The following is a 26,005-nucleotide window of genomic DNA, read 5'->3' as shown; positions in this document are numbered from 1 at the left end:
CGCGCCGAGGGCGCCCTGCGGCGGGGGACGCGCTCCCCGCGGCCCGGTGCGGCACACGCCGCTCGCCTCCACGGCTCGCTAGATAACTTGGCTCTTGCTCGCCGCTGTAAGTTGCACTTAAGCTTTTTTTTTTTTTTTTTTTTCCCCCCCTCCTCTCTACTTTTTATAGCCAACGAGGGTGTAGTCGGACTGGTTTTGTTCCGAGCCGGTGCTGAGACCGCAGTAATGATAACAATTAGGTGATTTGGGGGCAGTGCCGGTGGGGACGTTCTGAATGCTCTGCTCACGAGGAGGCGGGGTGGAGGAACAGAATGTTTGCGGATGGTTGATTTGTTCGCTGGGAGCCTGGAAAAGTGGGAAAACAGGGGATGAATGCCTTAAACTGGATCTTAAGGGGAAGGATGAGGTGGAGAAGCAAAGAAAGGTAGATGAGAAGGCGATTACCTTCCTAAGCCGAGTTTGTTTGCTCTTCCCCCTGTTTTATGTTGCATGAAGTCCTGTGTTCTCATGCTATATTTAAAAATAACAGTATGGTTTGTACTGCATAGCTGTGATGCAGCTTCAGTTCATGTAACGAGGAATGCACTCATTCGTGTCTGGTAAAGGAGCGACACAAAATGGGAATTGCTCAACTTAGTGAAGATCTCCTTGTATAACCTTGGCCTCAACATCTGTGTGTTTTAGATTGAGGAGGCACGTTTTAAACCGTAGAATAAAACAGAGGCATTTATTGGATAATACTGCTTACCATATCGTGTTAAAAAAATTTGCCTGCGAAATCGTGTTAAAAATTTTGAGTGATGCTGCTTTAATGAACCCGTTACTGCGTGCTGAATGGAGTGCATCCGTGAGCACGGAGCCCTAGTTGATAATACAATGCAAATTTGTCTTCAGAGTAAAGGTGTCGGATTTCATTAGGTTCCAGATCTGTATGGATGAACCAAGATTGGTGTTTTCTTTAGAAAGCAGCCCTTTCATGATTTTGATTTTGATTGATCGTTTTTATTTCTTTTTCTAACTACGGGAATTAAGCACTTGTTTCCTTTAAATTAAGGCACAAACCAGTTTTTTAAAAGGGAAAAGAGTTTTTACTGCAACTGGGTAGCAAGTGTCTGTGTTCTTTCAGATGGAGAGTTTGGTTGTTATTTATTTGGAATGTATTGCTGGGCTAGACTCCATTCCCCTTCAGCTGAAGTGGTGGGAGAGACATGTGAAAGTATTAAGGTAAAAGTTTGTGGCAATTGTAGTCGTAGGGATCGCCGAAGTTGTGTTTCAATGTCAAGGCTTTTATGCCGTAGGCCATCAGATGCCATACCAGTTACGAATGTAGAAACAAGTGTGGGAACTTCGCAGTAATTTTTTCTTGGTTTCGAAAAAACAACCCCATAGGTTCTATTTAGGTAAAGCTAAAAAGAGAGTTTTCTTGATTGAATGTTTTGTGTGTATGCCATGTCTCATTTTGGTGATAGGAAGCTAGGGACAGAAGATATTTTTTTTGCCATTTTAAGTGTTTATTTATGGCCAGTTGATTAAAGGATGTGCACTTAGTTGCTCAACATTGCATTAAGAAGGTATTACTGATGCTAATAAAATGCTTAGTTTCATCATTGCTATTTGGGATAGGCATACTTAGCTCTCAGTTGTGGTTTATAAAACCTCTTAGATCATGAAGTCAGAAGCAAAATGGGATGTCAGCTCTGATTATTGTACGGCTGCAAAAATTTGCTTGATGAAAAAGGCTAGCAGGTGTAGAGGCAGGCACTGACACAGGCCTGTGAAAGGGTGGAGCTGCAGCCAGGAGTGAAGACTTAATATGGGGACATGCCATTCATGATCTGTTTTCTCTATAATAAAAGGTATTATTGTAATTTCAGTCGTGGTTGGTTCTGTGTTTATCTGAAATGTTGTTTTAAGGTTTGGGATAAACTTTTGGATAGCTGTTGTTTTAAAAACTATGTCCAAATGTGGCCTCTTCACCCTTTTGCAGCTTTTCAAGGAGGTTTTTTTTTTTCCATCATGCTTATAAGCATTTGGGAGCATTTTGCTCTTGTGTAACTCCTTTTGTCTTTTCAGTTTTATAAATCTGTCTCAGATATATCCTTTAAAATGTCTATTTCAGAACTATTAGTTTTGCTACTATGGAGGCATTTTTTATTTCTAAGATAGGAGAACAAAACTTAAGAACGTAAAATATTCCAACTGATTATTTTGATTTTCAGTAAGGTCATGAGGATAATTTTAGAAATAGATGTGGAAAATGTGAGGTAGGGTAGTAAGAGAATAAGTTGAGGCCCAGCTGAATTTCTTTTCTATTCCTCTGTTTTGACCTGTAGCATGTCCATTGTAGAGAAGAAAAAGGAGCAGTTTTCTCCATATCAGTAGTTTAATCCCTTCAGCAAGGGGTTTGCTGCAAGCTATTGAGGTCTTAGAGCTGGTTAGAAATCCTGGATGCCCTACTGGGGTAAAGAAGCAGAGCTTCTGCCTTCATCAAAATTTCAGTCACATAAGTTGGTTTCCCTAATGCTGACGTTTGCAGAGGTTGAAATTTATTCTCATTGACCCTAAGTGTTGTCTGTTTGGCAAACAGTTTTGATCTGTTGTTTCCTTGGCTTTCTTGGCTTCAGGCAGATTCCTTTTATTTCTCTGCAGCTCTTTAATTTAAATATTTAAGAAGTCAAGAAGACATGATTTAACGATCTTAAGTTTTTAAATATCTTTGCTCTGTTTATTTCTTTATCTGTATTTTAGATTATTTTTATTCATTTATTCAAAAGCTGTTTGTTAATAAGTTATGACATGAATACAGCAATACTAAGTGCAGTTATTTCTTTTATCAGTGTAAATACATAATTTTAAGAACTGCTGCGTGATGGATTTGTTGATTTGGCATGTAAAATTAATCATATGTTCAGTATCTTTCTGTGAGTCAAAAAAGTTGCATTGTTCTGTATTTTATGTTTCCAGGGAGATTTGACTTCAGTGATTTGATTTCAAGTATATCTCTCTAAATTGCAGCTTTTAAATAGTCTTAAGCTTTCCATTTCACAAGAGTTCAGTATAATGTTTGAATGAGGACTCTCAAGCTGGAGACTCATGGAGTGGGATTTGATGGCTCTGAGACTTGAGATATTCTCTAATTAAAGGCAGTTAATGTTTTTTGAGGGTGCAGCCTTACCAGCAATGCTGAACCTAAGGCTTGATTGTAAACCTACAGATTATGGTCAGTGGTGAGGCTGAATAACAGTAATGTTTGACTTTTAATTCTTATGCAGCTGGCAGCACAAGACTAGCACAGTCTGTAGCAGTTTTGGTGTTAGCTTTGATAGTAGTTTTGCACTCTGAACTTTGGGAAAGCCGTTAGGAGTTGCAGAGTCTAGAGCTGTTTGGTTTTCTTAACTGTATTTTTGAATATGAATCAGCAGATAAAATTGTTTTAGATGTCTCTTTTTGCATATGTAAAGCTAAATTATGTCATTGTCTCAGTCTCTTTAATATGGAATTCTGTGGCACCAGTTTACTGGGTGAGTTATTTGATTTAGAGTCTGCCACATTTCTTTTATGTTAAGTGAGGCTGAGCATTTACAAGTCTTTGTTTTCTTTCTGGAAGCATGTTCTAAAGAGCACTTCTTTTGAATGCAGAGACAGAACTCTTTTCATAATCTTGATAGCTGTTGAATTGTATGATTGCTAACCAAGTATTCGTCATGGTTCTTGTCTGTAAGTGCTGTGGAGTCATGCAAAGCTGTCTCCGTACTACTTCAGATCATGCTGGATGCTGCAGTGCAGTACTCAGAGCTCTTGTTCCCTGCATAGTGGATGGATGGATCTCTCTTTTCAAGAGAGATCAAGTTCCTGAAAAATGCATGGCTGTGCAGAACAACTTTTCTAAAAGTGTATCATAGAGAGGGAAGAGTTGTTACTGGAGCTAGTGGTTCGTGCCTGGGCCCGAGAGGCATTTGGAATTTTTTGTTATGTTTTAATTCTCTTTTGCTTTTGGTCTTAGGCTCTGTAGAATGGACAGAATGCTTTCTTCAGATGGATTGTAGAGATTAGTGGAATGATTTTTGAAGACCAAGTTTTGTTTTATAAGTCTTCGAAACTTAGAGAAGCTACTGACAGGTATCATATTGTTGGTTTAAAGTTGAATTGTTCTTCATTAGTCCATATTGTTTACCTTCAGTGCTCAAATAGCTTTTGGGGGTGTTGAAATTTTGTGTTGTTTATTTACCTTTTGAGATAACAGGATTTGTACCCCAAAATACTCCACATAAACCTCAGAGACACTGGTTGTTACTTTTTTATCGCAGCTGTGAGATGTGTTGACTTTGAATTTGTGCTTTAACATATGTACTTTCAATTTAGTGAAAACTTCTTCAGTTAGCCCTAAATTATATCCTGTTTTTTCCTAACTGGGGGTGTTACAGTGGATTAAAAAGCCTGAACTAGCCAAAATCATCAGGAAACAGGTTCTTCTTCCAGGCTGCTAGGAGGTATGGGTCAGAAGTTGAGCATAACTTGGAGAAAAGTTTTCTTTTGGGTCTGCCTGTGAGACTTGGTTATGTTTAATGTACTTGGCTGGATTATTTTATGGATTTTGAGCTTTACTTTTCTGGGTGGGGGAAATTGCCAAGCTTCTTCCTTTGCTCTGCAGCCTGCCTTGCTGCCTTCTCTGTGCAGTGGATGGGGGGGTTCCAGGGGGTGCCAAGGGCTGCTTTTGTAGCATGGCTCTGTTCTCTGAGTTTCTCGAGTCATGATGCATTTTACAGCACCATCAGCTAAATCAATTGTCTTTTGACTTTTGAATAAATAATGACAGGCTTATTGTATGCTGATGTGATGTGAAATAGGATTAATACAGAACTTTTTTTTAAGAGTGGCAGATAATATCTGTAAAACGATTGCTGTGGTGGCAGAACTTTCTGTATGCCAGTTGTTCACATCAGCAGCTTTGATACATATCTTGGGTTTTCTTGTTGGTGGTCATACAGACAGCTCTCTAAAGACTTACAGACACTTTTAATACTTGCATTTGTATATTTGACCAAAGGTTGCTGTTGTGGTTTAACCCCAGCCGGCAACTAAGCACCACAGCTTAGCCCCAAGAACGTTTTTACATTGTTCTTGGAACTTTTTCAAATGATTGCAATATTACTTTTGTATTGTTTTTATTGTAAGGAACTGGTTTTACTTACTCAAAATGAATTCACACTGTCATTGGAAGTATTTGGTGCAGATCTATGATGATTGGTGTTTATGGGAGAGGTTATTTCCTGGTTTTTACCTTTTTTATTTTCTTTCTTTTTGTTTCAAAGAGTACTTTCATTTGATTTCAAAGTTGCTGTCTATATGCATGGTTTTGTCACTTGGTCTTACTATAGTAAATAATTTGGCAGAGTAGACATGGATCTCTGGCTGAAGGCGCGGGCATCAAGCCTCCCAGATCAGAACGTTTTTGCGTTTGAGTAATTTTACTTCAGACAGAATTTAGTCTGGTCTCCTGAACTGGATGTTGCCAGCACAGATGTGGTTTGTTGGCTTGGACCTCTGTAACCATTGAGGGTTGGGTCACATTTGGTGAACTTCTGGGCAGGGATTTTTAGCTGAGTTTCCTCTAGAAGAATTCCGGTTTATGCACACCAGAAAACCTATAGAAATTAAAATCGATCATTCTGAGGGTGACAAAGCATTTAAAAGACCACCCCAGAGGGACTGGTGAATGTCCAGCATTGGAGACTTGAAGCTTGACAGGACAAAGCCGTGAGCCACGGGGAGCAGTGTGGCAGCCAGCCCTGCTCCAGCAGAGGTTGGACTCCTGGGTTAAACCTCCGTGGGCTCTGCTGGCTGCTGATAGCTGGAGTACTCCTCAAAGGGCACTGCTGTTGGAACTGCTATTGTAGGTACAGCTTAAACAACTTCATAATAGCAGTACCATCCTTATAGCAAGCTTATTTTTTAACTAATGTGAAATGCTTTCACTTTGGTGTCCAGCCTGTTTCGTGTCTCTTGCAGGGGTAGCAGCACCACCGCTGGTGGCTCTCAGGTTGCAAACCTGCAACAGGAACCCCCCTTTCCTTTATCTCCAGGCAAGCAAGGGGGGCAGTGGGCTGTGCGTGTACTTGTTTATTTATTTTTCCACAAGAGACTCATGTAAGCAGAAATATACACATCTTGAATGTTTGCCCTTTGGCAGGGCCAGAGCACAGATTTGCTCTTGCTGAAGAAACTGTGGCAAAGATCAGATTTTTTTTTTTTTCTTTTTTGCATTTCTGAAGTGTAACATAACTTTGTCTGCATCTTTAAAAATTAAAGAAGACAATGGGTAATGAAACTGAGACTGCAGGTTTAAACGTGTTAGTGCTATATGAAAGTCATTACAGTTCTTATCTCTGAACTTTTTAAAGATCTCTCTTTTTTTTTGTGGGCAGGGCTTCTCTCCTCACTTTCTGAATTTCCAATCTACTTTTCTTTTTAAAAAATTTTTAAAACCTAAACTGTCTCATATTATTTTTGGAATATTTTTGCATATGTCAAATAGAAGACAATACTAGACCTCAACAAATAAATCCTAGAGGACCTTCCCTCCTCCTTCAGCTGGATGCAGTTGAGATTTCTAGGAGTATTTTTCTTTTCAAATTGTAAGGGCTGAAATAGGATTTTATGCGTTCAGTCCGTGCTGAAGAACTGCTAATTGTGCAGAAGAAAGTTATGGCTTAGCATTTTCATGCCTTGAAAATAAATGTATCTTCATGAATGTTGTGATACTGGCATTGATTATTTACTTTCCAAATGCATTTAACAGCTTGTTGTATGAATCAGAATAAAATAGTTCAATGGACTGCACTGTATTGATCATACAGCAGCTGGAAGAAAGAGCGAAACACGATTTCCCACGGCTTTTGCTGAAGAAAACATTTAGAAGTGAGGAGAAAAGGAGATACTTCTGTAAAAGCTGTTAATATAGTCTATCCTTTCCTTGGATTTTTTTTTTTTTGCCTTGACTCTTTCCCTTCTTTTGCAGTCTTTGAAGAGGGAAGTATTGATAGAAAGTCAGTTCTAGTTTATTTAACTTCCCTCCCCCTCCCTGACTTCTGCGTTGTCTAGCAGGGTAGTCACTGACTCGTACTTGACATAGCTCTGTGAATTCCCTAATCTAGTACTGTTTACTGCATGGCCATACACAGGTGGTAGGAGAATCTTGGCTAGGATGCCTCTGTTAATATAAACAAAAGGAAAATGCTAATATCATCTTAAAAGGTGCCATCCGTTTCAAATTGAAAAGGCTTTTTTGTGAAATTAAGATCTGTGGGTTTTTAGTGCTGTACAGTGACGTGAGTGGTTGTGGTAGTCTGGAGAACTACCTGCCACAGATACTTCCACTCTATTTGAACTGTGATGCACTGTGGAATAATTTGAGAACCTTAAGTTAATTCTTGCCTTATTATACAATTACCTCCTTATCTAGGTAAAGCCAGAAGATCTGCAGAACTTCACAGGGTTTTTTATCATGTGCTGAAATCATCAGGACTTTTTTTTTTTTTTTCATCCTGTACTATTGTACTTTTATTTTCAGCTGGAAATTTTTTAGAGGTTAACTAATATTCTAGATAACATTTGAGAATAGGGACAGATTATTCTGTCTCCAAACAACAGTTCTAGGATTGGGTGTGAACATGCAATAATATACTGTGTATTCTAGATTTAATCACTTGTATATGTAGTGTTGATGCAGTAAAGACTTTCAAATTTGTTGGTAATTTAAAGCACATCTCCTGTAAAACAAAGGTGTGATAATAAGCAGTAATTAAATGTTGTGAAGGGTGCTCATCATTGTTATTTTAACAGAAGTTAGTCATTATCTACTGATTGTTGACATCATTAAATATAATTTTTTAGTATATAAGTTGGTACTTTACATACCTGAGCAACTGAATTGGGGTTTTCCATTCTTGCATTGTTGAAGTGTCTTTTTGTTTATGCATGTTAAATGTGATGACTTGCCTCAAACTGCCAGCAACTTTATGCCTGCCAAGGGCAAGAAGGCGCATATTGTGGATGTGCTTTTTAACTGAGACATGGAATGCATTGGTTCTGAAAAGAGGGGCAGGGGAAAGCACTCATTTTAATTCCTTTAATTGCAGTTGTGTGGAGGTGGCTACATGAAAAATAATTATAGGTAACGTAAACACTGCCACTTGTAGAAGCATGGAGTGCCCAGAGATAAAAAACGTCTGAAGTACTTGGTGAGGGAAGAGAACTTAACTGTTCCTTATTTTTTGTGAATTGTGCACTTTGCTTAAAAAAACCCACAAAGCAATTGATAGTAGTCATCAAATATTCCCAATTATGGTGCAGGCTAACTTTAGGTGACAGGTGTCTATGTTCTTGAAGCAGGGCTTTAAGTGACTTAGGGCCAGACAGACAGATGTCACAAACTGATACAAATATGAAAATTAAGGAGCAGTTGAAGGAATTCTTAGATAAAATCCTCATTTAATCTTTCAGCTATGAGTAATAGGAAGAAGTAATTAGAATTAACAAGGGTCGAACTTGAAGTAATAGGTGAAATGTAGAGCTAGTGGACAGATTTAAAATCAAGTGATCACTTTGATCACTTACTTGTTTGGAACAGATTGGAAGGTAGTATTTTGAACATCAGGGAGGATGTTCAGAATCCTCTGGAGAGGATAGAAATGATCCAGAAACATCCGTAGTTAGCATGGCTAATGCTTTTTGGTAGAGAACAGTACTGAAAAAGTAATTTTTTGACTTGTGTTTAAATATTGTAGCTAAAACTGTATGAACAAGTGAATCATATAATCAGTTTGTGCCTCTCCCTTCTTCTCCCTCTTTCTCCTGAGTGTTATAATTTATAAAAGAGGGGTTCAGAGACATCTCATTTTCTAGCTTCAAAAGTGAAAGAAAAGTTGAAGATCTGTTTGAAGGGAGGCGGGAGAAGAATCAGCACAGCTTGATAAAAACGAAGCTTAATGATTAAAATTGTGACTAATTTCTCAAGTTTGGATCCTACTTTCTTCCGGAATGCTTAGCTCTTTCTTCCGGGTATTGTCAGAAAACAGAACTAAACTATTGCTTTCTTGAAACTTAACTGCAAATTAGAACTTTATTCCTTGTAGCAGAGAAGTTAGGTAAGGATTGTATAAACATTGTACCTGCTTGCGTGGTTTTTCATGTTCACATTTTTACATGGGGAAAGAAGAGGACGTGTGAAACAGTGCTCTCTATTTCAGTGGCATTTTACAGGTTGCAATAAAAACTCTGCTCTGCAGCAGTATGTGGGTGTTATGTGTTCGCAAGTAAAGTAATATAATGTTAGTGTTTAATAGTGCTTCTGACAATAAAGTAATGGTATGTGTGGTATAATGCAAAATACCCCTAAATAGTGGTTAGTTTCTGCATTACAGTATTTTCCGGTTGCTGATGAAGGATGTACAAAAGCCTCTTTGTGTCAGGTGTTCAAAGCTGTTTTGCCAGGTAGAGAAGTTTATTCTGAAGGTGGTGGGGTATTTTTGTTTTGAATCTAGTATTAGTGCTGAGTGACTGTTCTGTTGGTTTAAAAATGTTAATAGCAGTAGCTATCTTGTTTGCTGCAACCTCTCCTTGTTATCACCTTAGTACTTAGCTGAGATGCCAAAAGCTCTTCAAGTACATTGCAGCTTCAAACAGGTTAGGTGCTTGAATACTGGCACCCTGGCTTCCAAGTCAGCATGTTTTATTATTCCTGAGCTCAAAATTTTGAACCAAAGACTTAGGGTACTATTGAAGTGCCACTGCTGTTCGGTTTATTATGATGTTAATTAGTGCTGAATGTCATTAAGATGAATGTATGCAGTGTTAACAAAACTACTTCTGAAATTGAGCTGTTGTCATTATCTCACTGAATGGTTGTACTGAAAAGTTGCTTGACTGCCCCACAAGAAGGATAATTGAGAAGGGCTTTCAGCGTGTAGCTGTCCCTTGGGAACAGATCATCTGGCCTCAGTCACCTCTTCTGGGACACTGGATGGTCAGAGGCTTGGCTGCAAGGGGAAGGGCTGTCTTGATAGCAACATACAGATTTGAGTATACTCTCTTCTCAGGGTCTTGGGTTGTCTTGTGAACACAAATGACTTGTCCAGTCTCATGATTACATGTGAGCAGCAAGCTGTTTCTTCTGATAAGGTTAATATCTGATCTGTTCCTTTTTTGCATCAAGGAAAGAAGGGATTTGTGTGGGGAAGGTTCTGTTACTTTTGGGATGAAGTTTGATTTCCTTACATCTTCCTCCTCACTACCTTCCTTGATTAAAAATAAAAAGGGAAGTTAATGAAGCAGGATAATTACAATATTGGCGATAGATACGTGTTTTGTGCTTGTGTGTCTGTACTTTCCTGGACAGAAAATGGCCAAAGCCCTAACTGGACCTCTTATGCAAAATACAGAATCATCTAGATAACTGTGATGCAGCATGGTTGCATGACAGTGGTGCTGCTCTGCATTGCTACAGTCTATTTATTTATGGATACTAGTGAGATTGTATTTTGATGTGACATTGTTGTAATGTCAGTGCCTTGTATTCATTCATTAGTTTGCCTCATTGACTTGGTGAAGTAAGGAATTGCAGGTGCCCTTGAGCAAGGTGTCTTAACACACACATGAGAAATCTGTACTAGTGTTCGGAGCAGAAGCTGCCTTGGGCTTTAGATTTCATCCTACTATGGACAAATTTATTTATAACTAGCTGTAAAGCTGTGCTGGAGACTCCTGAGCCAGCTCAGAGGAAGGCAGGACTACGTCTGCACTTGTCTGAAGCCTACTTTTTGCTCCCAAGAGTGGCTCTGCTCAGCTCAAACTCCTGCTGTTTGCTGGTAGGAACCATCCCTGGCCTCGTGGGATCTAATGTACATCAGTGGCCCCTTAGTAAGCTTGAACAAAACCATGCCAGTTATGGATTAATGCTCAGACCTGTGCCCTTGACTTATTTTATTTATTATTAAAGCTTTAGCTCTCAGTGCCTACATGGCACAATGTAAGTCTCTGCTGAGTTTGTAGTTGCATGTGTATAGCATTTAATAGCAGTAGCTTAGCACTGCATGTGAGCTAACAGCCTTCCTCTTCGAGCCTAGGGACAGTGTTGGGCTACCGTGGCTATTGCCTTTCTGGTTCTGGCATGAGTCCAGCAGTTTTAGCTCAAAGGTCAGAAGATCGATGGTATGAGCATCGTACCTGGCATGCTGTGAATTAGAGTGATACTGGAATAGATTGCCTTGGATTTTAATTGTCTGCTAGATAACTCTGTTTTAGTGAGCTCTTGTGCATCTTGACCTGTAGCAGTAGAGAATGAGAAGGTCTATAAAACTGCAAAAGGAATCAAACAGAATGCATGCAAATGCATAGAAATTGTCAAATCTAAGGCCATTAAAATGTACTTTAAAGTATTCCTTTAAATCTGGATTAATACCTGGTGTTGGCTCTCAAGACATCTTCAGAAAGAATTGTGCTCAAAAGTTACGTGTGAAGTAGTGCCTGGCAGTACTTCAGAGTATGTCTTTGCTGACACTGCACCCTGTGAGAGTCAGCCAACATACCTCTCCTTGTGACTTGTAGTTTTTCCATTTTAGTTTTTGTCTAGTTCTAGCAAATGCATGGATAGTGTTCTTCAGCTCAGCACTGGCTTGGGTGTCTGTGCTGCATGGCAGTCACTGCTGAGTTTGCAGTTGCTGTGTTCTGCATTTCCCATAACAACTTTGAGACAAGGTTGCCCTCAAAGTTTTTGGTTTACTGTGGAAGCCAGTGCGGTGGTTATGTTCCATGTGTTCCTTCCAGTTTGTTTTTTTCCCTAATGCTTCTTTCTTCTCCCTAACTTTCTAAATATTTTGAATTTTAGTTTAGCTCCTTGTGTGTCTAAAAGTGTCCAACAGGTCTTGTAAAGACAGACTAATGAGTGGGTGAGATTGAGTGCCAGCAGTGGTGAGAGCTGTGTGTAGCACACGCAAGGATGTTCTAAGCTGCCAGAGGAGCCGTGTGATGAATGCAATTTCATGGGAGGAACTTCAGCTGCAGTGTATGTGTTTTGATATATCAAATCTGAGAGATTTGAAGGTATCAGGACCTTGTTAGTTCACGTAATTGCTTGTTCTGTATAGATTTCTGTCAAGTCTTTATTCCGGAAAACGTGCAAAAGATAAAATGTAGTGGTAGCCTGTAGTGGTATCTGTGTTTAGGTTGCTCAATAGTTTCTGTAGCTAAATGTCTTATGAATGTCGTTCTTTCCCTCCAGTGTGGTTAGAGCTACTGCTGTGTGAGCAGCTTTTGTGGTTTTTTGGTAGAGGAAATCACTTTGCATCAGGGAAATGCCTTTTATTTTGAAATACCACCCCCTTCACCCCCTCAGTGTTATTGCTGAAAATTGAAATACTGGTTATCAAAAGCTTTTTCGTGGTACCTTTCCTAAAGAAGAGTATTTTCATTGTGCTACAGAGATGTCAGTGTTTTAAGGCTCACCCTGCAAAATTCTGTGAACATCAAAGGAGGACAAGCACAAATGGAATCTTGCCCTTCCACTGTCCTCCCAATTCACTCTTACCAGACACTTGTGATTTCCGTCTAACTGCCTGTGCTTACTGGCAAGTGCCTTGTAAGGCTTAGTTGAAAAAAAGGTGGTGTGAGGAATATGAAAGACGGTTTTATTCTTGCTTTTGCTTGTCTGACCAAAACTTAAGCATTTTTTTCCTTCAGTTTTTTTTTTCTATTTGAGAAGTTAAGCAGGTTCATTTTGTACCTAGGCAGGGGATTCAGAGGCTAATTGTTTTGGGTCTCACCGGATAAGGGGTATGAGACAGGATCCAGAAAGAGGATCCTGACTTACAAAGATTGAATCTTATGCACTTGTGCTTTGATTGTTGGACGGTAAGGCTGCAGGTAAAGCAGAATTTGTAATGACTTTTCAACTTGAGATTGACTAGGAGATAGGTCGCAATGTGAGATTTCTCCTGTTGCAGAGATACAAAACCGAGTGTTTCTATCCATCTCAGATGGGGAGATCTTTGAATAAGCTGCATGTTGCCTCTGGTTGTCTGGCACTGTGGGGAGCAGTAACAGGGCCAGACTCCTTTTCCTTGCCTCTGGTATGTCACAGCTGCTGTAGGATGTGCAGTTTGGGCTCAGTGAGCTCCTGCTTCCCTTCCATTCCACTGCTCCCGAGATGAGAGATCTTTGATCCCTCTTTCCTTCTTGAGCTGAGGAGAATACGTGTTTCTTCACCTGCACTGCCTGTTTGCTTGGCCTACTGCTAAATGATAGTGATTCACAGATCTTCTAGATAACTTTTTTGGGGCTGCCATAACAATTTTGCAGTTTAGGTGACAGTATCTGTCAGCCTGACTCTTTTTCAGGCATTCAGCATCAATCAACACTGGGTTTAAGAAGTGCTGCAACACACAATGCATTTGAGTTTCTTCTTAGTAAAAGGAGGAAAAAGCAGTAGCACAGAAAGCCACATAAATTGCTGTGAAGAGTATGTAATATATGTCCAAACTTCAAGTTACCAAGGTAAAACACTGGTTCAGTGATGCCAAAAGCAGGACTTCAGGACTCCCACTACTGGGTCAAAAGTACAGTGGTCATATGTATAAAGTATCAATTTCTTAAATTATTCTGTTGGCTTTAATTAAAATCAAAATATTTACCAGGTAGCAGCATGACTGATTTTGTATTACATATAATTATTTAGACCACTAAGATTTTATACTGAATTAGATCTAATGCACTTCCCTACCACTGATACCAGTTTGGTATCATGTTCTGCCACACTTGATAAAATTTAAGCATGTGCCTGAATCTCATTTGGATCAAATTTATCATGTTTGGTGAAGTGATAGTGTAGAGATTTGCTGTAAATGCTTGTGAAACCAGTATTTCATCTTCTGTAACTTCCTGACAACTTTATCTCTACAAATATTTGAGAAAGTGTACTTTTCAACTTTTTTTGTACCTAACAAATAACTGGTTTTATTCAGTGTTTGAATGGTTATAGGGGAGTTGGTCTTTGCATGCATTGTGCAACCACTGTTGTCTGAAGTCGTGAATGGATGCTTTCAGACATGGTAAACTGATCTTCATTGTATTTATCTTTTTGTTCATCATCTATTCTTAGTGTTATGCCAAACCCAAAGCCTAATTCTAATTTTATAAAAGGGAAAAAATAATTCAGTCTCAGTGAAGCAGATTCTTTTTTGAATTCTCTTTAATCTTTTTGATATATATGAAGCCACAAATCTTTTTATCTGGAGAACGCTAAAGAAAAGAAGGGGCCATTAGAGGAAAAGATGTTAATGGGATCATAAATGTTCTGTTTGGTTCTGTCTTGTTAGACATTGCTTGGAAATTGAATTTCCTTCTGAAGACATTAACATGTTCCAAGTTTTTGGTATTTGACCTGATTTTATTATGAGCTGCTATTTATGTTTCAAGACATGAATTGTGCTCTTTTAAAGTCTTTTGACCTTTCTTTTGCAGAAGGGGAAAATATACTCTTCTGGCCTTGTGACCAAGTGTATTTTTTAAAAACTAAAAATAATTCACATAGAATCTGGGGTCAATTTTCTACAGAATAGGAGATGCTGAAGTTCATAAGTAGTGTCTTGGGTGCTACAGAATTTGTCTGAATCTACGGTGTCCAGAAGCGCAGAGTGAAGAGATTCAACTGTGATGATGTTGGGAGGTTTTTGGCAAAATATTTGTTACGGGCATGGCTTTAGGTGATTTATTTTTATTTTGAACTATGGCAGATTTTAGAATTTTTAAATTATTATAGTAGAGATTCCATTTAAATGTTTCTATTTTCATTATTTTTGTCCCCCCAATAGTGATGTTTATCAACAGTGTTTAGAAAGAGGAAGGGATATTTCTGTATCTTTTAGTGTTCCATGTGCCACAAAAGTGTCTTCTTAAACATCCTGCAATGGAGGAGTCTTTCCTTGCCCTGATTATTGAATAAGTCTTTGCTGTAATCTCCCTTTATGTAGGTGCAGAAGCAAGATGATCCCTCAAGTCTTCTGCAGGGTAACAAGTGCAAGTATCTCAGCCTGTCCTTGTTCCTCGTGTACTTCAGCCCTCAAACGGCTTGGTGGTCTCTACTGAAGTTTCTTTAGTCCATCTTTGTCACACCGGGCAGGGTAAAATGAGACATGCTCCTTGAGCTGGGATCTCACTAGTGCTGAGTAAAAGTCAGTGTCACTTCTAGGTTTAGACAGGGCACCATCAAGCACTTCAAGGCAGATATTTTTAACTTGCTCTTATCTAGAGCCTGAGACTGTACGTTTTCAGAAATGTCTATTTTTATTCCTAGATGCATGAGGAACCTTAGATCGAATAATGTTTTACTATATTACTGTTTTCAGAAAGGGTTTTTTACATTGTTTAGCTTGAAGTAGACTTACTAATTCATAGTGAACTGGTTGCATGCAGCTGCATTTTTAATCAATGTGTTTCTCTGCTCTTTGAAGCTTTTTTCTGTCTAAATTGAACTGGTAGTAGTTGCACATCATTTTAGTTGTCCTACAGATCCATATTGCCCTGTGTGGCATGCTATATTGCATTTCTTCAAGCTAGGCATCAAGCAAACTGTGGTGGTTGTCTGAGCGTAAAAGTATTTTTCTGCCTTCTTTATTTTTGGTGTCAGCTTCCAGTTTATAAGTTACTGTTTGTTTGATCTGCATGCAGGGATGTGCTTTGCACCATATTTTAATGTGTCTAAGTTAGTAAAAGTCCTGCGAGGATAAATGCTTATGGGAGAAACATGAAAGTGGGCATTCTCACTAACAGTGAGCAGGGAAATGAAGTAGTGGCAGGGAGCAGAGAAAAGACAGTAAAGATATTTTTGTCCAATGCAAATCAGTCTTTCACATGGACCAGTGAAAAAAGATGCCTTGCCCTTGCTGCTGGTATCTTTTATCATATTGCTTGTGGTGTCTAACAGGCTGCATGATGTTGCCAGAGCAGAAGCAAGCTGCCATAGAGCTCTCTTGCTGCAGAGTCCAGGTCATCCAGAAACTCAATTCTTGGTTTAGGTTCAGACCTTTCCTCTGGGAATATTTTTAGTCATATAAGTTTGATTTTTACTGAAGACTAACTAAAACTTGCTGGGACCTGCACAACATTATTTTCTGGCAATTGCAGCTCTTGTGCCATGGGCTCTCAGCAGGTTGGATCACTTGCTTCATTTATAAGATAGCACATAGTGTTTCAAGACATAAGGACAAATCAGATCACAGCCTGTGCTTGTCACAGCTGTCTTGCCTTGTACCTCATGGGAAAAGATTTATCAGGCATAATTATATCTAATTGAGACACTCTTGTTATCTTGCCAGTGTTACTTTTTTCTGTTAATTTGATCAGTGGACACAGATGAGATAAAAATGTAAACAGTGCCTATTTGAATGGCTTTGTGCTTCTTGGATTATTTAAATGATTCATTTAATCTGCCATGAAATTATATGGGTTGTCACATGGAAGTTCAACTAACTCAAATTTTCTGCCTCTAGGAGTTTTATTTCCATGAGGAAGGTTTTAATATTTTTAATCACTTGTACAGGATGAACCTATTTCATGATGCACCTGCAGCTTGCTTTCTGTAGTTGCAGGTGTGAACTTTCTAAACTGCAGCTTGTTCTTTGTAGAACAACTTCTAAAAAACCCCACAGTGTTCATGGTTATCAACCCTTTCAACCTTACTGTTGAAATATTATTTGTAGTAGATGTAGGTCAGCTAAACCTTACTGGACTTGTAGGAACTTAACTTTTGGTGTATATGTGTAATTCATGAACACTTTAGGAGAAAGCAAGGCTGTATTTTAGGGTGGGGAGTCTCTGCTTTGAGTGAAACAGAGGTGGCTTGCAGGGAGATTATTGTAGGGAAGCTATAGAAATGTTATTGTTTCTGGGTGAAAATCTGCCTGGTGTCCTGGAAATACAAATCTTGAAATAGAAATGCTGAGGAATTTGGAATGAAAATAAGAGGAAGGGAAATTAAATTATTGTTTCTTCAGACTTGAGTTGCCTTTTTGTGTGAACTGTTCTGTATGTGGAATTACTTGTAGGATGGATAAGCTGAAGAAAATTGGGGTATAGTAAACTTGAATTGATTTTTCTTTCTTCCCCGTAAAGTGCATTATTAATTTTTTTTCTCCATTAAAAAGTGTATTTTTTCAGCGGCAGGAGTATGGCTGGAAATTTTGATTTATAGCCTAAGGCAGTCTTTAGTTGGAGAGAGAGGTTTGCCTGTGTGTGGGAATTATTCTAAAGCTGCTTTCGGTCATTGTTTTTTTCTAAGACAGTGATCTACAGCAGATAAACATTTACAATATGTCTTGACTGGAATGTGAAAGTTACTGGCTCAGATTTGCTTTTGCTGAGAAGGTTGACTCTGAAGACGTTGCTGATTGTATTTGGCTTTCAGTATATACCAAATGTGAGTTTAATTATGGAAGGTCAACTTGCTTTAAAAGCAGCTGTGGCCAAGGTGAATGCAGTCCTGGTTTTTTTATTAGTCCCTCTCTTACCAGCTGGTGAAATCAAAGAAATAACCTAGTGCATATAAATATGTTCTAGTTTTTGATTTCCATGCCTTTAAAAAAAGCCTCATAAAACACCACTCTCTTTCCCAAAAAGCTGACAGGGAAAAAAAAGAGAAATGCCTGGTAAAAGACCTTTTCTATGTTAGCAATCATTCAAAGTGGTGGTGCTGCTCTTCACATGTCAGTGTGCTTGTGGAAGATCCAGTGTGTCTTGCTCTGGCATCACGTGCAGTGCTGTCAGGGAGTGCCTGGACAAGAGGGGCTCCCAGCTGGCCATGGCCTTCGCAAGAAGTGCTGCACTGGCTTGGTTTGTACTGAATGCCTTCCTTCTGCTTCATGCATGAAACTGTAAGGGATGCCTGTGTTTCAGATTTCCTACACTTGTTCGTAATTTTGTATTCATGGTTGCTTGTGACTTCATCAGACTGATCTAAATTTTCTTGAGCAACTAGAAGAATTTGTGCGGCATTGAGGAATGGGGCATTAATGCTTTCCTGCAAAGGCAACTGAATGCTCAATGGACAGGTAGTCAGTATTGCTGATTTTTAATTTTTTTAAAAAAATTTATTCATTTCCCCCCCCAACTGATGCTTTTGAAAAGTTGTCTAAGAATTGCTTCAATTAATGAGCTTCATCTTTTTGAGAAGCCTTTCCTTTTCACTTGTGGGAGAATAAATGATAGAGTACTTGCTTGATTAGTCTTTGTTTTCATGTGTTTTGGTAGATAAAATGGAGACTGTTCTTAAAAGCTAAATTCCACTTTGCATAATTGCAGCAACACTAAGTAGTAGATCAAACAGTAATTAGGTGAACAACTGGCTAATGACCGCTGGAAGAGGAGAGAAAATGGGCAGGAGAGGTGTACTGCTGTTGTACCTGTACCAGGCTGTGTTCTGGGTGAGTGTCGTTACTAGGAAAAGATGGTGCTGTCTTGGCATACTGCTTTTTAGTGTGACTACTGATCACCACATCTTCTGAAAGATAATCCTTAACTCAAACCTACAAAAAGAAGTAAAAACTGATACTGGAATATGTGTTCAAGGTATAATCAGATTTCCGTGTTTTTATGTTGAAGCTAATAACAAATGTTATAAATGTTTTCATTTTTGTACCTTATTGTGATAATGGCTTTTAGTGAAGGTGTATGGAAGAATCTTCTTGATGCATGCATTTGCTGAGACATAAATATTTCATTTTTAGAATTTACTGATTTGCATCTCTGGCTGTGTGTAAAGTAAGAGGTAAATTGAGAACTGAATTATAAAACTTGGAAGTAGTTCTGTACATCCAGGCCTACTGCTGTACCCTGCTGAGAGACTTTGGTAAAGGTCACCTTAAGTATCAGAGGAAGGTTAATTAGGAAAAAAAATCACCACCAAACAAAAACCCACTGGTTATTTCTTATAAGAAACATACAGACCTGGCAGATTCCCCAGCCATCTTCGTGGCCCTGTTGCTGTAGCGGAGCCATGGAACTCCTGTGCTTGTTTAAGGTACTGTTGCTGATGTGTGGAGTGAATGAGTGACGTTCGTGGCAGGCAAGTGTTCAGACTGTTGGTTCAGCTGAAGGGTGATCTTGCCAAAAGGGCTTTTTGTGTTTTGAACAAATTGCACAAATTGATTCTTTTGTGTACCTAAAGGATGATGGAGGCATGTGGTGCATCCATAATTGAACTTGCCATGTAGTCTGAGTGTATCAGTTTGCTCTGTGAATTGCTTATATGGCTGCAACTGTAACTCAAATTTTGCTTGGTAAGGTTTTTGCAAAAGAAGAGAATGAGTTTAGAATGCTTATTTGGGGGGGGGGGGGGGGCAGGGGATTTTTTGGTGCATGTGTCTCTGTCATGATGCTGTTGCCATTAAATCAGATTTTCTACTTTGGATATATTTAGATGAAAACTATTCTTTGGACTTGAACAGATGTTGATTCTGACAGGGATAAAAATCTGAAGATTTCTGTCCACCCTGTTTTTTAGAACAGCTATCTAAAGGAATTGATAAGCTAGGGCCTTACCTTGTATGAAACTCTTGTGGGTACCTGACTACTGTAATGCAGAACATGCCACTTCTTGCTGCAGAAGTTGTAAAATCAGAGGAAGTTATGAAGGATAAAGACAGCAGTCAAATTCAGTCTGTCTCTGTTTCATTATAAGGCAAAATACCGTCCTTTGGAGTGGTTAAACCTGTAAAATGGCATACATGAAGTGCTTTCCACAATACTGATATGTGGTGGCAGAACACTGTTGAGGGAAAGGAGGTGAAGTTTTGGCACCTGTTTGTTTTGAAATGTGACAAAAGAACTGAAGTGCCATGTTGACAGTGGAGCTTGGAGGAAGCAGTTTTTAAATGAGGTTTAATATATTGGGGTTATGACTGTTACTCAGGAATAACTTCAGGGATTTGCTTGAGGTTTGAAATACTCTAAAATGTATTTAATTTGAATTTAAGGAACTTTTTTTTTCTTGTCAGATATTAAAGTTTTGCCTGATAATTTTTTGGCATACAGTAGAAAGCTCACATTGTGAAGAAGATGGAACAAAAGTGGGCTGAGAAAGAAACCTTGTTTCTTTTGAAGGTCTGTTTCACAGTGTGTAGTTAAACTGTATATGGATTTTTCTGTGTTAATTTCTCTTAACTTTAGCTGCTCTAGACTATTCATTGTAACAGTTTCTGGCTTTTTGTTCTAACTGTTAATGGAAGTAGAGTGACTTTTAAAGACGTTGTAGGAATTTAGAGAGATTTTGATGGACAGAAAGAATTGTCCTGTGGCAAAATTGACTTAGTACAGTGGCTTTATACTTCAAAGCTCTTATATTTCTACCAAAGAAATGTAATTTCTGCAGAGCAATGCTAACATGGATTTGGCTTCATTTTTCATTTTAAATGTGAAGAGTGTCTGTGCTTGAGATGAGTGGAATAAGGGGAATTTACCTGTGTTCAGGTAGATTTTTTTTTCGTATTTCTTAAAGTCCGCTGAGGAAAAAGCAAAGGTGGTTTAAACATACTATAGTGTTACAGATAAGCTGACAATAGTTGAGGTCCTGTTTGTTCCTTGCAGGTTAGAAAATTATTGAAGATGTTAATAACTTTTTTTTTGTTAGCGTTATCTTTTGAGCAGGACTTAGGAAGGCTCTTCAGTGTGAACAGTTCAGTTATTTTTCTGGAGAATGGTTTAGACTTTGACTGCTTGTGATAAAAGGGTATCTTGTGCATTTTCGAAATTTCTTACATAATTGCTACCTAAAGCTGTGGTGTGCCAAGTGGCCCTCTCTTCTGAATGTTAGTGAGTCATTCTTAAATGCCCACAGGAGACCTGCATGGTGAAGACAGAATAGAGCGCGGAGTTTTTGTTTCACTGGTTTTGGTGGTTTTTTAAAATTTTTAATTTGAAAGCTCTAAGCTTATAAAAGCACCAAAAACTGAAATGTGTTTAAGTGCAGGTTTGAGAGGGCGAGGGCCGTTATGTCTGGCCTCTTTCAGTGATAGATTTTCCTTCTGGCCCCCCTGCCCCACGTAGTGTCACTGCTGCCCGGGTCATGTTGCTGTGTGAGTCCTCCTCCACCTCAGACCTAAAACTGAGAAGATGAGAGGGGCAATTAGCTGCACCAAAAATTTGCCCACAGAGTCGCATTGTAAAAGTAGTGTTGTAACTTGAGGTGTTTCTGGGTGCTTATGTGTTACCTTCTCTGAAGGCCAGCAAAACTAGGCAATACCTTTTTAAAAAGAGCCGGTACAACTTTTATCTGTAAACCAAGAAGAACACAGGTTGTAACAAATGTAACTTTGTGACTATAGTGCAGCTGCTGTCTCATTCTGAGAGATTTCACAGCCACAGCAGTTCTCCTGTATTTCTTTTGATTTTATATCCTTCTGCAACGAGGATGTTTATTGAGACTCTTGTGGGTTGTTTTGTACTTTATAAACTGGGGTGAGACAAAGTCTCTTTTACAACAAAATACACAGCTGTTGGATGAGAATAATCTAGTTATGTTTTAAAAACTGTACTTGAAATCTGTAGGTGACATCCCTTGGTTTCCTTTTTTTCTTTTTTTCCCCTCCTGTTGGGAATGTGTCACTCTTTTAATTTCTCAGTGCAGTTCCCACCTATACCATGTCAGTGATCTGAGATATTTATGAATTTTCTGTATGTTCCTGTTATGAAACATACATTTTTTAAACGGTTGTGGGTGTTTTTTTTTTTTTTTTTTTTTTTTTTTTTTTTTTTTTTTGGTTTTTTTTTTGTTTTTGTTTTTTGTTTTTTTTCCTGGTTTCTTCTTTCAAATCTATGTCGCCAGGTGCCACTGGCAGCTCTCTGCAGGGCAGATTGCTCCTGTGAATGTATTCCAACAGGTGTGTTATTTTTGTTTTCCTGGAATTTGTTTTGCATTTTAGTATGAACATACTTTACATCTCTATTTCAGTCTGGTTCAAACAAGTTTAGCTTGAGTAATGGTTGAGTCGTGGTTTTGATGGAATGACTGTTTGGCAAGCATTGCCTGTAAATGCTTCAGTGTTTTCAGCATATAATATTTTGGGACTGCCATAATGCAATTGCATAATCTTACATTATGTGCTTACAAATAAGAGATGTTTTCAAAGATTGAAAAAGGGCTTTGAAGTGCATGAAAAAAAATCGTAACTTTTTGTTATCACAGGCTTTATTTTAGAAACTTTTTTCCCCATTTTGTGCGTATTTCCACCTGATATAAATCTTCTGATGATACAGGAGTGTGTGGGATTTATTTCAGGTTTTAGGGGCCCCTTAACAAAGCAGTTTGTTCGACTTAGCTAGTCTGTAGTTTCAGATGACTCGTTTGTGACCCTTTTGATATTCTCCCTTCTGTTCCAAGTGGTGTCTAGAAAACTTTGGGTTGATATGACATTCGGGAAATGCTGCATTTTCCTACTGGAAAATGAGAGAACAACAATTCTTTTCATCTTTTGAGAGTGACTTAGATACATATTAATCAGTACTGTTTTACATGTATCAGTTTTGAGGACTTAAACCTAAGCCTTAAACACTGCAGGGTGTATGTAGCATGCACCCCTCCCTTTTTTTTTTCCAAATAATATAAGAGGAAATTTGTAAGAGGTTATTAAAAGCCTTCTATAAGATGCTACAAGTAGTTTTTACAGTGTTCTACTAGCGTAAGGCCTGCCAGCATTGGAGGTGGCAAGTTTAGGGTGTTATTTTTAAAAAGTGCCTTATCTTCTGTAGATTCATGTCTTGAATCAAGCTATAATTCTGATTTTTGATGTTGTCCAGTGGTAACAATTATATAAGGTAGGGAAGAAAATTGCTGTTAAATTCCTAAAGTCTGGTTATCTTACTGAGATTTCACCAATCCTTGTATACAATGGATAACTATACCCTGCTTGTTTTGCTCATTTTAGCTCTTTCTAATGCCTACAAGGCTGTAATTATCCATAATTTCTGTATGTCAGACAAGCTGTATCAGTTTGTCACTTTTCCCCTGGTCCCTCTGTCCTTTTGAACAGTGTGAGTGATAAAGAGTAGTCAAAAAAAGAACTGTGGTAGGTTGTATGGGGCAATGATTTTTGTTTTATTTTCCCTTCTAAACTATCTCAGTTGTTACCACCTGATATTCTTGTTCCATTCTTTTGCATTTATAGGCAATGGATTTCATCTAACATTTGATTTCACAATCAGCCAGTTGCTGTGTAATCCTTCTGTGGCTATCCACAGTGACTTTCAGGCGACATTGTTCTGACTGACTATCAAACCTTTTTGCTTTACAAAGTTTACGGAAGTTTCTATAGCTTAATCAGTTTAATCCGTATTTATAAGTATAGGTAGAAGTGTATATCCTTGTGGAAGGTTATCAGTGCATCATTCTCTTCCCTTCTTTTCTAAATACTGGGTCACCATTTAAAAAAGCTTACTGCTTCTGCTTTTCTCCCACTTCATATTTGTTGATCAGTTGTAGTTTGCAGATAATTTGTTGCTCTCATCCTACGAGGGTTTGATTTCTTTAAGACTCGTCGATGAGAAATCTTAGTATTCTCCTAAAACTCCGTGTATGGAGCTCAGTATTGCTGAATTTTCCAGATGTATTGCATCAAATAGTTTTTGTGTGCTTGTTGTCTCTTCAGCAAATCCTAAGTGCTTGGACTTCTTTTTGAGGAAGTCAGGGTGAACTACTACATACCATATTGTAAAGAAATGATGGATGTTTGTCTTTGGCCAGGCAAGCAAAGTGAGGTGAATAGTAAAGAGTACCTCTAGAAGAGCCAAAAGGCACACCTTGTAGTTGTGGCAATGGCATGAGATAACTCTGAATGCGTTTTAACCTGTTGTATTATGCTGCCTTAAACCCAAGCTGCTGCACGGTAGAACTGGAAATATTTGGCAGAGACAAGTTCCCTGCTGATTTCGAGGCAACCACACCCTGACTTGTTTGCTATGCTTACAAAGGTACATTTTTTATTTGTAAACAGTTCCTTATTGTTGCTGTGTAAGAAGAAGCTGTTTAATGACGGTTTTGAAAGGAACAAGAACTGTAAATCTCAGCTTTTCTTAGCGGGTTCTTTTGTTTGAACACTTTAAACTGATGAATAAAGAGTGTGACTTCAGTTAAGTTTTACAATGTATGTAGTCCTGAGATAGAGCTGGGGCAGCTCTTTGTGCCTGTTCTCTGCACTCAGGTGGTGGGGAAGTCTCCCAGGGTGCTGCCTTCCCTGGACTTTCTTCCTTGTCCCCTTGCTGGCTGTGTAAATCAGTATGCTGCAAATACGCAGGTGTATTTTAGACCTGTCAGTGTTCCAGTGGCTGTCTGACAGTCAGAGATTTACTGTGTGGAGAGGTGTCTAGCAGGCAGGATTTGAGAGCCAGTATAGTAATGTGAAATAATCATTTGCACTAGATTTTGCGGTTATTTAAAAGGTACTGTGTTATGTTTCAGATAGTAAGGGGAGGATGCTCAGAATATTCTGTTTGCCTTTAGAATTATTTCTCTGAGGCTTCTAGATAATATGTAAAAGTAAATTCCTGGCTGGGCTCTGGTCTTGCAAGATGCTAAACGCAAGACTTGTGAAGTATTACATGAACTAAAATGAGTTCTGTTACTGTTGCCTTCTTTGAAATAATGGCGTTTCACTACTTTTAAAAAAAGATAACCCATAACCATAAGGATAACCTCAAAAAGTGTTACAACCTTTTAAGTCTGCTTGATGCCATAGAATAATTGAATGCAAATATTGTGTGGAAATACACAGATATTTATACTAGAAAATTTTGACTTGATGAGAGTTCTACATGGATAATGAGCAGAAGGCTGATTTTGTGTGTAGTACGATTGTGGTGGCTGTGAACGTATGCTTTGAGCTTTTAATCATTGCTCTGGTTTATAACTCTTTGCCTTCCCTTTGTGGGGAGCATAGGCCAGTGTTTTGCATGGTATTTTTTTTTTTTTTTTTTGCTTTGAAAGATAGAGCAGGGGTAGAAGATCTTTTGGAGCCAGATAGTTTGATTAAGACCAGCTTCTACATTATTAGCAAGTATATTATTATGGGCGTACATAACCATGTATTTTATGTATGTTTATATGCATGCTTCAGAGTGCTTGTGGTCCTCAGAGTCCAGAAGAGTTGCTGCATACAGTTCCTATAAAGGTTATTTACTCTCGCGGCTGGTTAATGAATCTGTTTGATCGAACAAGTCCATTAGTTCCTAAAAATATCTGCCCAAAGAAATCTGAGCAGCAAAGTCCATCTAATAGCTTGAGCCATGAGTTAAGCTTGCAGATGTGTCAAAGTACCGGATTTCAGGGAATCAGCTTTTGAGGAACTGGGAAATAAAGAGCATCTCTTACTGCGTTTCATTTAATGTGTCCATACCCTGCTACTTAGCATGTCACTGTACAGAAGAAGAGCTGAACTGAAAAACTTCTATTGCTTACTATGCATTTATAAGTGAAAACAATTAATGTACAGACCTTCAGTGCTGTTCTTTTTATCTTTCATATGAACCCATTTTTCTGCTTGAGATACAATTCCTCATCTGTTTCCAATGTCAAAGGACAGACAAAGAGCTTTGAAAGCAGTAATTACTTAAAGGCATGTGAGAGTAATATCTCGCATTGGAGTCTTCAGGCTGTCTTTTCTTGTGCTCTTCCATGTATGCTTTTAAAATTTTCCCTACTGTTTAGTGGTTTTTTTCCAGTTTAAAGACAAGCTCTATACTTTATTTATTTGTAAGGCCTTTAAAGACTTTGCTACTCATCAAGAGAAATTAATATTCGGAGTATGGATGCCGATGCTTGCATACATTTTATATAATAGACTTCAGTTTAGGCTAATATTTTACTCACATCAGCCTCTGTACAGCACAGAGCTGCTCTGTGAGGAGCACTGACTTCTCTGTAGCCTGCCAAAAGCTGTATGTGTGTTGGCAGCTTGAATGCCATCCTTTG

At 38.6% G+C, this 26,005-nt stretch overlaps 1 protein-coding gene across 1 annotated transcript in view; it reads left to right on the top strand.

The window, feature by feature from the left end:
* The first annotated feature begins 202 nt into the window (after positions 1 to 202).
* Positions 203 to 26,005, top strand: part of SIPA1L1 (signal induced proliferation associated 1 like 1) — a 195,459-nt gene continuing 169,656 nt past the window's right edge. Inside the window, 1 exon segment of the mRNA XM_066186979.1 lies at positions 203 to 424. The gene's annotated coding sequence lies outside the window, so the exon portion shown is untranslated.

This window comes from Chamaea fasciata, unplaced genomic scaffold (genome assembly GCF_029207755.1).
Source record: "Chamaea fasciata isolate MVZ Bird 193981 ecotype frontalis unplaced genomic scaffold, bChaFas1.0.hap1 SCAF_7, whole genome shotgun sequence".
NCBI lineage: Eukaryota > Metazoa > Chordata > Aves > Passeriformes > Sylviidae > Chamaea > Chamaea fasciata.
This window is presented reverse-complemented; position numbering and strand designations above follow the sequence as displayed.